Genomic DNA, 17,783 nt, shown 5'->3' on the forward strand with positions numbered 1-17,783 from the left:
ATGTTATCTTTTTCGAAAATGTTCAAATTCGTTCGTAAAAAGTCAAATAATATTATTAGAACGTAAAAAGTCAAATAATATTACAATCTGGTGTAGAAATCTAACAAGAATTGGGCAAATAATAAACGGGATGTGGGTTGTAAGGGGACCATGCCAAAACATGCATCGACCACATCCATTTTGTCACATTTTTTATTTTTATCCCATCAAGGCACCATAACCAAAGATTCATATTGATATCTGCCCTGAAAGTATTTTTGGCCGCTGTTCCCATACAACCTCGACCACTGTGCATGCAGAATGAATCTAAAAAGAACAGTACATAGAGTAGAAGCAACTTAGTTTATGAATTCTGTGTTCTTAACAGTCGCACTGACACACCTTAGATCTGGAATCGTGACATACAAAAACTCTTGACTGATATTGGTGAAATCAAAACATTTTGAAGTGTTTCATTTTCTTCCTTTTTTTCTTTTTCTTCACTTTCTTTTGTTCATTAAAATTTCGTATACATTTTTATATAAGGATGTAAATTCAGACCACAAATGCGATAATGTGAAATAAATGGATTATATTACGATTCAGTTCCTTTTTCAACCATATTCCTCTTCTACTCATTGGCAACATCTGCAGGCTTCAGTTGCTTCATGGTGGATGTAATCCTTCCATTTATTTTTGTTGTCAAGGATTACCCCAAGTAATTCGAACTAATGGGAACTATTGATTGTTTTATTCTAGAAAACTTAAAAGAAATGTAATGTCTATGTGTTCCGGGTGAATAAACATAAATACGATTTCCAGATTAATGTTAGGCTCTTATGCAGCCATATGCTATCTTTAGAATCGTTTCGGCCCTTCTGCACCGTGCGTTTCGATTATATGAAGAATCTTTGACGCGTAAACACCTTGTCAAGTCAACACTATAGCGACTCATGGAACGAGTGTCGACGGGGTTCTCCCAAAGGAGTTGATTTCGTCAGATGATATTATAAAAAACACATCGAAAGTTAAGAAAAACACAAAAGGTTTTGGCTAATTGCGCGTATGTTTAGTTTGTTGTATTTAAGCTTACAATTAAGCGCGGATGTAATATTTTCCCAAAATCTTAACTCAATTGTCTCTTCTACTACAACAATGGCGAAGTAGTTTTGAGTTGTCATATTTTGATTGCTATTGCTCATTAAATTGAAGGCTGAATTTTATAACATCAATTTAGTCCTCCTTGTCTTGTCTGCACTAGAATTTCAGTCAAATCATTGACATTGTTGGCTACGTTTTCCCTACCCCAATGTATGTCTTCCAAATTTAGCCTGAGATAAAAACGTCTTTAGTTTTATCTTCTGTTTTCGTTGCATATATTGAAATTGCATGCATTTCTAATTTTTCATCCTCTCTATTTTGTCTATGCCCCTTTTTTATAGATAACGCATAACTATAATGCTTGTAGAAAAGTTGTTTGTAATTTCTGTCGAGCTGAATAAAGCGTTTTTTATATTGATCATAATATTTGAGTAGTGAAGTCGGAGACAAGTTTTGTAAATATAACTTATGATGTGGCCGGACTATTCTTCGTCTTTTATGATCAGTTCTCAGTCCTCAAATGTGTAATGCAAGGTATGTTGGCATGCCTAGTACTCTCAGCATTGCAGGTTTCTCTTCAGAAAACAGATACATTAAAGATGTGGCCTACAAATTTTATCCTTGTGTCCTTGAACACGTATTTTTCTCGATTAAGTTTCAATCTTTATTGTGGGCAATTTGCTGATGATATTCTTAGTTTGTTTCTCGAGTTGTTCGTTTGCTTCTCTATGCCTCAAAATAATATTCATTGATGCCTCTTGTTTAATTTAGAATTACATTAAATATTGATTTATAGTGACCCTAGATTTGGTCCTGAATTATTCGTTAAAATGTACGCGCTACGGTTTGTTGCAACCTTGTGCTAGCGACTTTGACATTTGAAGGAGTAATTAGTTGTCACTTGTTTTTCCGCCGCCTTTAGACATCAGTAGTATTTCGCTATAGTAGTAGTATTTCATTCGGACAGACAACACCCGCGATATCGTTTGCATAGAAAGCACATATCGTTGTGCTTAAAGTAATATCGTTACCAAACTAAGAATATAGGGTAAGTGTACCAGTAGTCGGCACCTTTAGGATTTTCGCGTTTTTAATTGCTCACAATTCTGAATGGAAATTTTCAATTATTACAAAGTTAATTTATTCAGATTCGAAATTTTGTTTAGTTTTTGCAATAATAAATAAAGTTTTAATAACTTTTTATTAAATTTCATAAATTTGTAGTTTTATTAAAACAATGCTTTTTTGCCAGTAGTCGGCACCACTTGCCAATTGTCGGTATGGCATGTTCCAACAGTCGGCATACTAATTTTGTTGTAAGCATAATTAATAATAATAATAAATTATTTCATTAAAATATAATATTAAAATATAATATATAATATTTCTTAAGAATATGGATTGTTGAGGACGTTCACAGACAAAAATTTAATTTAATTAGAATAAATCATCTTTTCTTACCGAAATTGTACGCAAAGATAGCTGACAATATGTTTGAAGTAAACAAAATACATTTAGTTATAATAGTTTCATTTATTTGGGCTTAAAAATAAAAAGTGCCGACTACTGGGACATGCCGTACTTAGGCACACTTACCCTATATTTCTTTATTATACTAAGAAAACCCTCTTGTGTTTTAAGTATCTTTTTTCATTTACGTATAGTGCAGTGTTTTCAAACTGATTCTTTTGTTGTTCGTTTTGTTTTTTTTTTTATCAGCTCTTGTTGTTTATGCTTTGTTAGATCAGTGATCCAACTTAAAAACGAAGGAAGAATATTTTTGTTTACTCCTCTTTCTGCCGTGTCCGTTTAGGTTGAGTAGCTACACTACGTTGGTCGGTCACCTCTGTTTGTTACATTAGTTGGCATTGTGTGTAAAATTATAGTCATTATTAAAGTTAGAATAATATAAATACTATAGTGTATTTCATTGTTGTTGTTGTTTTTGATCTTTTAAAAATTAATACACCCTATAGACCGTCATTTTGGATAATTAAATAAATATAAATAAAATTGTTATTTTATTTATTTTTCCCCAAATTTGTTCGGCGTTTCTTGCTATAATTATGGCCTGCGCTCCTCTACAGACTTTCATAAGAGCATCTGACGCTCTAATAGAATTTGGTACGCAATTTGGTGCAATAAAAAATGATGATTTAGATATAAGTATGCTAGAGGGAAGGAAGAGCAAGCACTGAACGCAGATGTCGTGGATGTATCCATGTCGCAAAGATTTTGCCTCTTCGCATCATCTGCCAATAGTCTTTGCATAACTATTTCGAGAGATACGTCTTCTTCATTCACATTTTCCAATGCGGACACTACCAAGTCAAAAGCTTCTGGTAGCGTGAGCAATGACATCTCTTTCATCCACATTTGCTCCAGACGTTTTTATACCCTCCACCATACTATGGAGCTTATATCCATTTTGTCATTCCGTTTGTAACTCATCGAAATAATGATCTTACCACCAACAAAGTATATATATTCTTGATCAGCGTAAAATTCTAAGAGGATTTGGCCATGTCCGTCTGTCTGTTGTAATCACTCTATCTTTCGAACGAATTGGGTTGGAAGGCTAAAATTTTGCACACATGTCTATTTTGCAAGTAGTTAAGTTCGTAAATGGACCATGTAGGTCCACGTTTTCATATAGCCCCATATAATGGTACCACCCGATATTCGGTATTTTGAAGATTTTAGCGACATTATTCACCAGAATTGTTTCAAATTTGGAATTTAAAGTTGTTGATGAGTACTACCATCTGTGACAGAAAATTGCCCATGCAGATCCACGACTTCGTATAGCCCCATATAACGGTACTTCCCGATATTCGGTATTTTGATGATTTTAGTGACATTATTCACCGGAATTGTTTAAGATTTGGTGTTCGAAGTTCGGAATGGATACTACAGCCTGAGACAGAAAATTGTCTGTGCAAGTTTACGTCTTCGTATAGTCCCCATATAACGGTACCTCCCAATATTCGGTATTTTGATGATTTTAGCGACGTTATTCACCGGAATTGTTTCAAATTTGGTGTTTGAAGTTCGAAATGGATACTACAGCCTAAGGCAGAAAATTGTCTATGCAGGTCCACGTCTTCGTATAGCCCCCATATAACGGTACCTCCCAATATTCGGTATTTTGATGATTTTAGCCATTATTCACCGTAGTAGTTTCAAATTACGTATTTAGAGTTCGAAATGGGAACTACAGTCCGTGAAAGAAAATTGCTTATGCAGGTCCAGGTCTTCGTATAGGCCCCATATATCAGTACCTCCTTATATTCGGTATTTTGACGATTTTAGGTAAAATACTCACCGAAATTGTTTGAGATGTCGTATTTAAAGTTCGTAATGGAAGCTACAGCCTGTGACAGAAAATTGTCTATGCAGGTCCAGATCTTCGTATAGCTCCTATATAACGGTACCTCCCTATATACGATATTTTGATGATTTTGTCTATATTATTCACCGTTTATTTTAAGTTTCGAATTTGAATCTGGTAATGGCTTGTGACAAACAATGCCTATGTAGGTGCACGTCGTACAGGCCCTATTTTTTTTTAATGTTAACAGAATTTTTGGCGAATGTTATCTTTTTCGAAAATTTTCAAATTCGTTCGTAAAAAGTCAAATAATATTATTAGAACGTAAAAAGTCAAATAATATTACAATCTGGTGTAGAAATCTAACAAGAATTGGGCAAATAATAAACGGGAGGTGGGTTGTAAGGGGACCATGCCAAAACATGCATCGACGACATCCATTTTGTCACATTTTTTATTTTTATCCCATCAAGGTACCATAACCAAAGATTCATATTGATATCTGTTCTGAAAGTATTTTTGGCCGCTGTTCCCATACAACCTCGACCACTGTGCATGCAGAATGAATCTAAAAGGAACATTACATAGAGTAGAAGCAACTTAGTTTATGAATTCTGTGTTCTTAACAGTCGCACTGACACACCTTAGATCTGGAATCGTGACATACAAAAAACTCTTGACTGATATTGGTGAAATCAAAACATTTTGAAGTGTTTCATTTTCTTCCTTTTTTTCTTTTTCTTCACTTTCTTTTGTTCATTAAAATTTTGTATACATTTTTATATAAGGATGTAAATTCAGACCACAAATGCGATAATGTGAAATAAATGGATAATATTACGATTCAGTTCCTTTTACAACCATATTCCTCTTCTACTCATTGGCAACATCTGCAGGCTTCAGTTGCTTCATGGTGGATGTAATCCTTCCATTTATTTTTGTTGTCAAGGATTACCCCAAGTAATTCGAACTAATGGGAACTATTGATTGTTTTATTCTAGAAAACTTAAAAGAAATGTAATGTCTATGTGTTCCGGGTGAATAAACATAAATACGATTTCCAGATTAATGTTAAGCTCTTATGCAGCCATATGCTATCTATAGAATCGTTTCGGCCCTTCTGCACCGTGCGTTTCGATTATATGAAGAATCTTTGACGCGTGAACACCTTGTCAAGTCAACACTATAGCGACTCATGGAACGAGTGTCGACGGGGTTCTCCCAAAGGAGTTGATTTCGTCAGATGATATTATAAAAAACACATCGAAAGTTAAGAAAAACACAAAAGGTTTTGGCTAATTGCGCGTATGTTTAGTTTGTTGTATTTAAGCTTACAATTAAGCGCGGATGTAATATTTTCCCAAAATTTTAACTCAATTGTCTCTTCTACTACAACAATGGCGAAGTAGTTTTGAGTTGTCATATTTTGATTGCTATTGCTCATTAAATTGAAGGCTGAATTTTATAACATCAATTTAGTCCTCCTTGTCTTGTCTGCACTAGAATTTCAGTCAAATCATTGACTTTGTTGGCTACGTTTTCCCTACCCCAATGTATGTCTTCCAAATTTAGCCTGAGATAAAAACGTCTTTAGTTTTATCTTCTGTTTTCTTTGCATATATTGAAATTGCATGCATTTCTAATTTCTCATCCTCTCTATTTTGTCTATGCCCCTCTTTTTTATAGATAACGCATAACTATAATGCATGTAGAAAAGTTGTTTGTAATTTCTGTCGAGCTGAATAAAGTGTTTTTTATATTGATCATAATATTTGTGTAGTGAAGTCGGAGACAAGTTTTGTAAATATAACTTATGATGTGGCCGGACTATTCTTCGTCTTTTATGATCAGTTCTCAGTCCTCAAATGTGTAATGCAAGGTATGTTGGCATGCCTAGTACTCTCAGCATTGCAGGTTTCTCTTCAGAAAACAGATACATTAAAGATGTGGCCTACAAATTTTATCCTTGTGTCCTTGAACACGTATTTTTCTCGATTAAGTTTCAATCTTTATTGTGGGCAATTTGCTGATGATATTCTTAGTTTGTTTCTCGAGTTGTTCGTTTGCTTCTCTATGCCTCAAAATAATATTCATTGATGCCTCTTGTTTAATTTAGAATTACATTAAATATTGATTTATAGTGACCCTAGATTTGGTCCTGAATTATTCGTTAAAATGTACGCGCTACGGTTTGTTGCAACCTTGTGCTAGCGACTTTGACATTTGAAGGAGTAATTAGTTGTCACTTGTTTTTCCGCCGCCTTTAGACATCAGTAGTATTTCGCTATAGTAGTAGTATTTCATTCGGACAGACAACACCCGCGATATCGTTTGCATAGAAAGCACATATCGTTGTGCTTAAAGTAATATCGTTACCAAACTAAGAATATAGGGTAAGTGTACCAGTAGTCGGCACCTTTAGGATTTTCGCGTTTTTAATCGCTCACAACTCTGAATGGAAAATTTCAATTATTACAAAGTTAATTTATTCAGATTCGAAATTTTGTTTAGTTTTTGCAATAATAAATAAAGTTTTAATAACTTTTTATTAAATTTCATAAATTTGTAGTTTTATTAAAACAATGCTTTTTTGGCAGTAGTCGGCACCACTTGCCAATTGTCGGTATGGCATGTTCCAACAGTCGGCATACTAATTTTGTTGTAAGCATAATTAATAATAATAATAAATTAATTCATTAAAATATAATATTAAAATATAATATATAATATTTTTTAAGAATATGGATTGTTGAGGACGTTCACAGACAAAAATTTAATTTTTATTAGAATAAATCATCTTTTCTTACCGAAATTGTACACAAAGATAGCTGACAATATGTTTGAAGTAAACAAAATACATTTAGTTATAATAGTTTCATTTATTTGGGCTTAAAAATAAAAAGTGCCGACTACTGGGACATGTCGAACTTAGGCACACTTACCCTATATTTCTTTATTATACTAAGAAAACCCTCTTGTGTTTTAAGTATATTTTTTCATTTACGTATAGTGCAGTGTTTTCAAACTGATTCTTTTGTTGTTCGTTTTGTTTTTTTTTTATCAGCTCTTGTTGTTTATGCTTTGTTAGATCAGTGATCCAACTTAAAAACGAAGGAAGAATATTTTTGTTTACTCCTCTTTCTGCCGTGTCCGTTTAGGTTGAGTAGCTACACTACGTTGGTCGGTCACCTCTGTTTTTTACATTAGTTGGCATTGTGTGTAAAATTATAGTCATTATTAAAGTTAGAATAATATAAATACTATAGTGTATTTAATTGTTGTTGTTGTTTTTGATATTTTAAAAATTAATACACCCTATAGACCGTCATTTTTGACAATTAAATAAATAAAAATAAAATTGTTATTTTATTTATTTTTCCCCAAATTTGTTCGGCGTTTCTTGCTATAATTATGGCCTGCGCTTCTCTACAGACTTTCATAAGAGCATCTGACGCTCTAATAGAATTTGGTACGCAATTTGGTGCAATAAAAAATGATGATTTAGATATCAGTATGCTAGAGGGAAGGAAGAACAAGCACTGAACGCAGATGTCGTGGATGTATCCATGTCGCAAAGATTTTGCCTCTTCGCATCATCTGCCAATAGTCTTTGCATAACTATTTCGAGAGATGCGTCTTCTTCATTCACATTTTCCAATGCGGACACTACCAAGTCAAAAGCTTCTGGTAGCGTGAGCAATGACATCTCTTTCATCCACATTTGCTCCAGACGTTTTTATACCCTCCACCATACTATGGAGGTTATATTCATTTTTCATTCATTCATTCCGTTTGTAACTCATCGAAATAATGATCTTAACACCAACAAAGTATATATATTCTTGATCAACGTAAAATTCTAAGAGGATTTAGCCATGTCCGTCTGTCTGTTGTAATCACTCTATCTTTCGTCTATTTTGCAAGTAGTTAAGTTCGTAAATGGGCCATGTAGGTCCACGTTTTCATATAGCCCCATATAATGTTACCTCCCGATATTCGGTATTTTGATGATTTTAGCGACATTATTCACCAGAATTGTTTCAAAGTTGGAATTTAAAGTTGTTGATGAGTACTACCATCTGATATTTTGATGATTTTAGTGACATTATTCACCGGAATTGTTTAAGATTTGGCGTTTGAAGTTCGAAATGGATACTACAGCCTGAGACAGAAAATTGTCTGTGCAAGTTTACGTCTTCGTATAGTCCCCATATAACGGTACCTCCCGATATTCGGTATCTTGATGATTTTAGCGACGTTATTCACCGAAATTGTTTCAAATTTGGTGTTTGAAGTTCGAAATGGATACTACAGCGTAAGGCAGAAAATTGTTCATTTTGTCACATTTTTTATTTTTATCCCATCAAGGCACCATAACCAAAGATTCATATTGATATCTGCCCTGAAAGTATTTTTGGCCGCTGTTCCCATACAACCTCGACCACTGTGCATGCAGAATGAATCTAAAAAGAACAGTACATAGAGTAGAAGCAACTTAGTTTATGAATTCTGTGTTCTTAACAGTCGCACTGACACACCTTAGATCTGGAATCGTGACATACAAAAAACTCTTGACTGATATTGGTGAAATCAAAACATTTTGAAGTGTTTCATTTTCTTCCTTTTTTTTTTCTTCACTTTCTTTTGTTCATTAAAATTTCGTATACATTTTTATATAAGGATGTAAATTCAGACCACAAATGCGATAATGTGAAATAAATGGATTATATTACGATTCAGTTCCTTTTTCAACCATATTCCTCTTCTACTCATTGGCAACATCTGCAGGCTTCAGTTGCTTCATGGTGGATGTAATCCTTCCATTTATTTTTGTTGTCAAGGATTACCCCAAGTAATTCGAACTAATGGGAACTATTGATTGTTTTATTCTAGAAAACTTAAAAGAAATGTAATGTCTATGTGTTCCGGGTGAATAAACATAAATACGATTTCCAGATTAATGTTAAGCTCTTATGCAGCCATATGCTATCTTTAGAATCGTTTCGGCCCTTCTGCACCGTGTGTTTGGATGTTTGGATATGAAGAATCTTTGACGCGTAAACACCTTGTCAAGTCAGCACTATAGCGACTCATGGAACGAGTGTCGACGGGGTTCTCCCAATGGAGTTGATTTCGTCAGATGATATTATAGAAAACACATCGAAAGTACAGAAAAATACAGAATGGTTTCGCTAATTGCGCGTATGTTTAGTTTGTTGTATTTAAGCTTACAATTAAGCGCGGATGTAATATTTTCCCAAAATCTTAACTTAATTGTCTCTTCTACTACAACAATGGCGAAGTAGTTTTGAGTTGTCATATTTTGATTGCTATTGCTTATAAAATTGAAGGCTGAATTTTATAACATCAATTTAGTCCTCCTTGTCTTGTCTGCACTAGAATTTCAGTCAAATCATTGACTTTGTTGGCTACGTTTTCCCTACCCCAAATTTAGCCTGGGATAAAAACGTCTTTAGTTTTATCTTCTGTTTTCGTTGAATATATTGAAATTGCATGCATTTCTAATTTCTCATCCTCTCTATTTTGTCTATGCCCCTCTTTTTTTATAGATAACGCATAACTATAATGCATGTAGAAAAGTTGTTTGTAATTTCTGTCGAGCTGAATAAAGTGTTTTTTATATTGATCATAATATTTGAGTAGTAAAGTCGGAGACAAGTTTTGTAAATATAACTTATGATGTGGCCGGACTATTCTTCGTCTTTTATGATCAGTTCTCAGTCCTCAAATGTGTAATGCAAGGTATGTTGGCATGCCTAGTACTCTCAGCATTGCAGGTTTCTCTTCAGAAAACAGATACATTAAAGATGTGTCCTACCAATTTTATCTTTGCGTCCTTGAACACGCATTTTTTTCGATCAAGTTTCAATCTTTATTGTGGGTAATTTGCTGATGATAGTTTAGTTTGTTTCTCGAGTTGTTCGTTTGCTTCTCTATGCCTCAAAATAATATTCATTGATGCCTCTTGTTTAATTTAGAATTACATTAAATATTGATTTATAGTGACCCTAGATTTGGTCCTGAATTATTCGTTAAAATGTACGCGCTACGGTTTGTTGCAACCTTGTGCTAGCGACTTTGACATTTGAAGGAGTAATTAGTTGTCACTTGTTTTTCCGCCGCCTTTAGACATCAGTAGTATTTCGCTATAGTAGTAGTATTTCATTCGGACAGACAACACCCGCGATATCGTTTGCATAGAAATCACATATCGTTGTGCTTAAAGTAATATCGTTACCAAACTAAGAATATAGGGTAAGTGTACCAGTAGTCGGCACCTTTAGGATTTTCGCGTTTTTAATCGCTCTCAATTCTGAATGGAAATTTTCAATTATTACAAAGTTAATTTATTCAGATTCGAAATTTTGTCTAGTTTTTGCAATAATAAATAAAGTTTTAATAACTTTTTATTAAATTTCATAAATTTGTAGTTTTATTAAAACAATGCTTTTTTGCCAGTAGTCGGCACCACTTGCCAATTGTCGGTATGGCATGTTCCAACAGTCGGCATACTAATTTTGTTGTAAGCATAATTAATAATAATAATAAAGTAATTCATTAAAATATAATATTAAAATATAATATATAATATTTTTTAAGAATATGGATTGTTGAGGACGTTCACAGACAAAAATTTAATTTTTATTAGAATAAATCATCTTTTCTTACCGAAATTGTACACAAAGATAGCTGACAATATGTTTGAAGTAAACAAAATACATTTAGTTATAATAGTTTCATTTATTTGGGCTTAAAAATAAAAAGTGCCGACTACTGGGACATGCCGAACTTAGGCACACTTACCCTATATTTCTATATTTTACTAAGAAAACCCTCTTGTGTTTTAAGTATCTTTTTTCATTTAAGTATAGTGCAGTGTTTTCAAACTGATTCTTTTGTTGTTCGTTTTGTTTTTTTTATCAGCTCTTGTTGTTTATACTTTGTTAGATCAGTGATCCAACTTAAAAACGAAGGAAGAATATTTTTGTTTACTCCTCTTTCTGCCGTGTCCGTTTAGGTTGAGTAGCTACACTACGTTGGTCGGTCACCTCTGTTTGTTACATTAGTTGGCATTGTGTGTAAAATTATAGTCATTATTAAAGTTAGAATAATATAAATACTATAGTGTATTTAATTGTTGTAGTTGTTTTTGATATTTTAAAAATTAATACACCCTATAGACCGTCATTTTTGACAATTAAATAAATAAAAATAAAATTGTTATTTTATTTATTTTTCCCCAAATTTGTTCGGCGTTTCTTGCTATAATTATGGCCTGCGCTTCTCTACAGACTTTCATAAGAGCATCTGACGCTCTAATAGAATTTGGTACGCAATTTGGTGCAATAAAAAATGATGATTTAGATATCAGTATGCTAGAGGGAAGGAAGAACAAGCACTGAACGCAGATGTCGTGGATGTATCCATGTCGCAAAGATTTTGCCTCTTCGCATCATCTGCCAATAGTCTTTGCATAACTATTTCGAGAGATGCGTCTTCTTCATTCACATTTTCCAATGCGGACACTACCAAGTCAAAAGCTTCTGGTAGCGTGAGCAATGACATCTCTTTCATCCACATTTGCTCCAGACGTTTTTATACCCTCCACCATACTATGGAGGTTATATTCATTTTTCATTCATTCATTCCGTTTGTAACTCATCGAAATAATGATCTTAACACCAACAAAGTATATATATTCTTGATCAACGTAAAATTCTAAGAGGATTTAGCCATGTCCGTCTGTCTGTTGTAATCACTCTATCTTTCGTCTATTTTGCAAGTAGTTAAGTTCGTAAATGGGCCATGTAGGTCCACGTTTTCATATAGCCCCATATAATGTTACCTCCCGATATTCGGTATTTTGATGATTTTAGCGACATTATTCACCAGAATTGTTTCAAAGTTGGAATTTAAAGTTGTTGATGAGTACTACCATCTGATATTTTGATGATTTTAGTGACATTATTCACCGGAATTGTTTAAGATTTGGCGTTTGAAGTTCGAAATGGATACTACAGCCTGAGACAGAAAATTGTCTGTGCAAGTTTACGTCTTCGTATAGTCCCCATATAACGGTACCTCCCGATATTCGGTATCTTGATGATTTTAGCGACGTTATTCACCGAAATTGTTTCAAATTTGGTGTTTGAAGTTCGAAATGGATACTACAGCGTAAGGCAGAAAATTGTTCATTTTGTCACATTTTTTATTTTTATCCCATCAAGGCACCATAACCAAAGATTCATATTGATATCTGCCCTGAAAGTATTTTTGGCCGCTGTTCCCATACAACCTCGACCACTGTGCATGCAGAATGAATCTAAAAAGAACAGTACATAGAGTAGAAGCAACTTAGTTTATGAATTCTGTGTTCTTAACAGTCGCACTGACACACCTTAGATCTGGAATCGTGACATACAAAAAACTCTTGACTGATATTGGTGAAATCAAAACATTTTGAAGTGTTTCATTTTCTTCCTTTTTTTTTTCTTCACTTTCTTTTGTTCATTAAAATTTCGTATACATTTTTATATAAGGATGTAAATTCAGACCACAAATGCGATAATGTGAAATAAATGGATTATATTACGATTCAGTTCCTTTTTCAACCATATTCCTCTTCTACTCATTGGCAACATCTGCAGGCTTCAGTTGCTTCATGGTGGATGTAATCCTTCCATTTATTTTTGTTGTCAAGGATTACCCCAAGTAATTCGAACTAATGGGAACTATTGATTGTTTTATTCTAGAAAACTTAAAAGAAATGTAATGTCTATGTGTTCCGGGTGAATAAACATAAATACGATTTCCAGATTAATGTTAAGCTCTTATGCAGCCATATGCTATCTTTAGAATCGTTTCGGCCCTTCTGCACCGTGTGTTTGGATGTTTGGATATGAAGAATCTTTGACGCGTAAACACCTTGTCAAGTCAGCACTATAGCGACTCATGGAACGAGTGTCGACGGGGTTCTCCCAATGGAGTTGATTTCGTCAGATGATATTATAGAAAACACATCGAAAGTACAGAAAAATACAGAATGGTTTCGCTAATTGCGCGTATGTTTAGTTTGTTGTATTTAAGCTTACAATTAAGCGCGGATGTAATATTTTCCCAAAATCTTAACTTAATTGTCTCTTCTACTACAACAATGGCGAAGTAGTTTTGAGTTGTCATATTTTGATTGCTATTGCTTATAAAATTGAAGGCTGAATTTTATAACATCAATTTAGTCCTCCTTGTCTTGTCTGCACTAGAATTTCAGTCAAATCATTGACTTTGTTGGCTACGTTTTCCCTACCCCAAATTTAGCCTGGGATAAAAACGTCTTTAGTTTTATCTTCTGTTTTCGTTGAATATATTGAAATTGCATGCATTTCTAATTTCTCATCCTCTCTATTTTGTCTATGCCCCTCTTTTTTATAGATAACGCATAACTATAATGCATGTAGAAAAGTTGTTTGTAATTTCTGTCGAGCTGAATAAAGTGTTTTTTATATTGATCATAATATTTGAGTAGTAAAGTCGGAGACAAGTTTTGTAAATATAACTTATGATGTGGCCGGACTATTCTTCGTCTTTTATGATCAGTTCTCAGTCCTCAAATGTGTAATGCAAGGTATGTTGGCATGCCTAGTACTCTCAGCATTGCAGGTTTCTCTTCAGAAAACAGATACATTAAAGATGTGTCCTACCAATTTTATCTTTGCGTCCTTGAACACGCATTTTTTTCGATCAAGTTTCAATCTTTATTGTGGGTAATTTGCTGATGATAGTTTAGTTTGTTTCTCGAGTTGTTCGTTTGCTTCTCTATGCCTCAAAATAATATTCATTGATGCCTCTTGTTTAATTTAGAATTACATTAAATATTGATTTATAGTGACCCTAGATTTGGTCCTGAATTATTCGTTAAAATGTACGCGCTACGGTTTGTTGCAACCTTGTGCTAGCGACTTTGACATTTGAAGGAGTAATTAGTTGTCACTTGTTTTTCCGCCGCCTTTAGACATCAGTAGTATTTCGCTATAGTAGTAGTATTTCATTCGGACAGACAACACCCGCGATATCGTTTGCATAGAAATCACATATCGTTGTGCTTAAAGTAATATCGTTACCAAACTAAGAATATAGGGTAAGTGTACCAGTAGTCGGCACCTTTAGGATTTTCGCGTTTTTAATCGCTCTCAATTCTGAATGGAAATTTTCAATTATTACAAAGTTAATTTATTCAGATTCGAAATTTTGTCTAGTTTTTGCAATAATAAATAAAGTTTTAATAACTTTTTATTAAATTTCATAAATTTGTAGTTTTATTAAAACAATGCTTTTTTGCCAGTAGTCGGCACCACTTGCCAATTGTCGGTATGGCATGTTCCAACAGTCGGCATACTAATTTTGTTGTAAGCATAATTAATAATAATAATAAAGTAATTCATTAAAATATAATATTAAAATATAATATATAATATTTTTTAAGAATATGGATTGTTGAGGACGTTCACAGACAAAAATTTAATTTTTATTAGAATAAATCATCTTTTCTTACCGAAATTGTACACAAAGATAGCTGACAATATGTTTGAAGTAAACAAAATACATTTAGTTATAATAGTTTCATTTATTTGGGCTTAAAAATAAAAAGTGCCGACTACTGGGACATGCCGAACTTAGGCACACTTACCCTATATTTCTATATTTTACTAAGAAAACCCTCTTGTGTTTTAAGTATCTTTTTTCATTTAAGTATAGTGCAGTGTTTTCAAACTGATTCTTTTGTTGTTCGTTTTGTTTTTTTTATCAGCTCTTGTTGTTTATACTTTGTTAGATCAGTGATCCAACTTAAAAACGAAGGAAGAATATTTTTGTTTACTCCTCTTTCTGCCGTGTCCGTTTAGGTTGAGTAGCTACACTACGTTGGTCGGTCACCTCTGTTTGTTACATTAGTTGGCATTGTGTGTAAAATTATAGTCATTATTAAAGTTAGAATAATATAAATACTATAGTGTATTTAATTGTTGTAGTTGTTTTCGATATTTTAAAAATTAATACACCCTATAGACCGTCATTTTGGATAATTAAATAAATAAAAATAAAATTGTTATTTTATTTATTTTCCCCAAATTTGTTCGGCGTTTCTTGCTATAATTATGGCCTGCGCTCCTCTACAGACTTTCATAAGAGCATCTGACGCTCTAATAGAATTTGGTATGCAATTTGGTGCAATAAAAAATGATGATTTAGATATCAGTATGCTAGAGGGAAGGAAGAACAAGCACTGAACGCAGATGTCGTGGATGTATCCATGTCGCAAAGATTTTGCCTCTTCGCATCATCTGCCAATAGTCTTTGCATAACTATTTCGAGAGATGCGTCTTCTTCATTCACATTTTCCAATGCGGACACTACCAAGTCAAAAGCTTCTGATAGCGTGAGCAATGACATCTCTTTCATCCACATTTGCTCCAGACGTTTTTATACCCTCCACCATACTATGGAGCTTATATCCATGTTGTCATTCCGTTTGTAACTCATCGAAATAATGATCTTACCACCAACAAAGTATATATATTCTTGATCAGCGTAAAATTCTAAGAGGATTTGGCCATGTCCGTCTGTCTGTTGTAATCACTCTATCTTTCGAACGAATTGGGTTGGAAGGCTAAAATTTTGCACACATGTCTATTTTGCAAGTAGTTAAGTTCGTAAATGGACCATGTAGGTCCACGTTTTCATATAGCCCCATATAATGGTACCACCCGATATTCGGCATTTTGATGATTTTAGCGACATTATTCACCAGAATTGTTTCAAAGTTGGAATTTAAAGTTGTTGATGAGTACTACCATCTGTGACAGAAAATGACCCATGCAGATCCACGACATCGTATGGCCCCATATAACGGTACTTCCCGATATTCGGTATTTTGATGATTTTAGTGACATTATTCACCGGAATTGTTTAAGATTTGGTGTTTGAAGTTCGGAATGGATACTACAGCCTGAGACAGAAAATTGTCTGTGCAAGTTTACGTCTTCGTATAGTCCCCATGTAACGGTACCTCCCAATATTCGGTATTTTGATGATTTTAGCGACGTTATTCACCTGAGTTGTTTCAAATTTGGTGTTTGAAGTTCGAAATGGATACTAGAGCCTAAGGCAGAAAATTGTCTATGCAGGTCCACGTCTTTGTATAGCCCCCATATAACGGTACCTCCCAATATTCGGTATTTTGATGATTTTAGCGCCATTATTCACCGTAGTAGTTTCAAATTACGTATTTAGAGTTCGAAATGGGAACTACAGTCCGTGAAAGAAAATTGCTTATGCAGGTCCAGGTCTTCGTATAGGTCCCATATATCAGTACCTCCTTATATTCGGTATTTTGACGATTTTAGGTAAAATACTCACCGAAATTGTTTGAGATGTCGTATTTAAAGTTCGTAATGGAAGCTACAGCCTGTGACAGAAAATTATCTATGCAGGTCCAGGTCTTCGTATAGGCCCCATATATCAGTACCTCCTTATATTCGGTACTTTGACGATTTTAGGTAAAATACTCACAAATTTTAAGTTTCGAATTTGAATCTGGCAATGGCTTGTGACAAACAATGCCTATGTAGGTGCACGTCGTACAGGCCCTTTTTTCTTTTTTTTTATGTTAACAGAATTTTTTGCGAATGTTATCTTTTTCGAAAATTTTCAAATTCGTTCGTAAAAAGTCAAATAATATTATTAGAACGTAAAAAGTCAAATAATATTACAATCTGGTGTAGAAATCTAACAAGAATTGGGCAAATAATAAACGGGAGGTGGGTTGTAAGGGGACCATGCCAAAACATGCATCGATCACATCCACTTTGTCACATTTTTTATTTTCCCATCAAGGTACCATAACCATAACATTATTATCCCATCAAGGTATCATAACCAAAGATTTATATTGATATCTGCCCTGAAAGTATTTTTGGCCGCTGTTCCCATACAACCTCGACCACTGTGCATGCAGAATGAATCTAAAAAGAACAGTACATAGAGTAGAAGCAACTTAGTTTATGAATTCTGTGTTCTTAACAGTCGCACTGACACACCTTAGATCTGGAATCGTGACATGCAAAAAACTCTTGACTGATATTGGTGAAATCAAAACATTTTGAAGTGTTTCATTTTCTTCCTTTTTTTTCTTTTTCTTCACTTTCTTTTGTTCATTAAAATTTCGTATACATTTTTATATAAGGATGTAAATTCAGACCACAAATGCGATAATGTGAAATAAATGGATTATATTACGATTCAGTTCCTTTTTCAACCATATTCCTCTTCTACTCATTGGCAACATCTGCAGGCTTCA

General features: G+C 33.8%; 1 protein-coding gene across 4 annotated transcripts in view; it reads left to right on the plus strand.

The window, feature by feature from the left end:
• LOC101888976 (ionotropic receptor 75a) overlaps positions 1 to 17,783 on the plus strand; it is an 814,889-nt gene that overhangs the window by 279,413 nt on the left and 517,693 nt on the right. The window lies entirely within an intron of this gene.

Source organism: Musca domestica, unplaced genomic scaffold, assembly GCF_030504385.1.
Source record: "Musca domestica strain aabys unplaced genomic scaffold, Musca_domestica.polishedcontigs.V.1.1 11, whole genome shotgun sequence".
NCBI classification, from domain to species: domain Eukaryota; kingdom Metazoa; phylum Arthropoda; class Insecta; order Diptera; family Muscidae; genus Musca; species Musca domestica.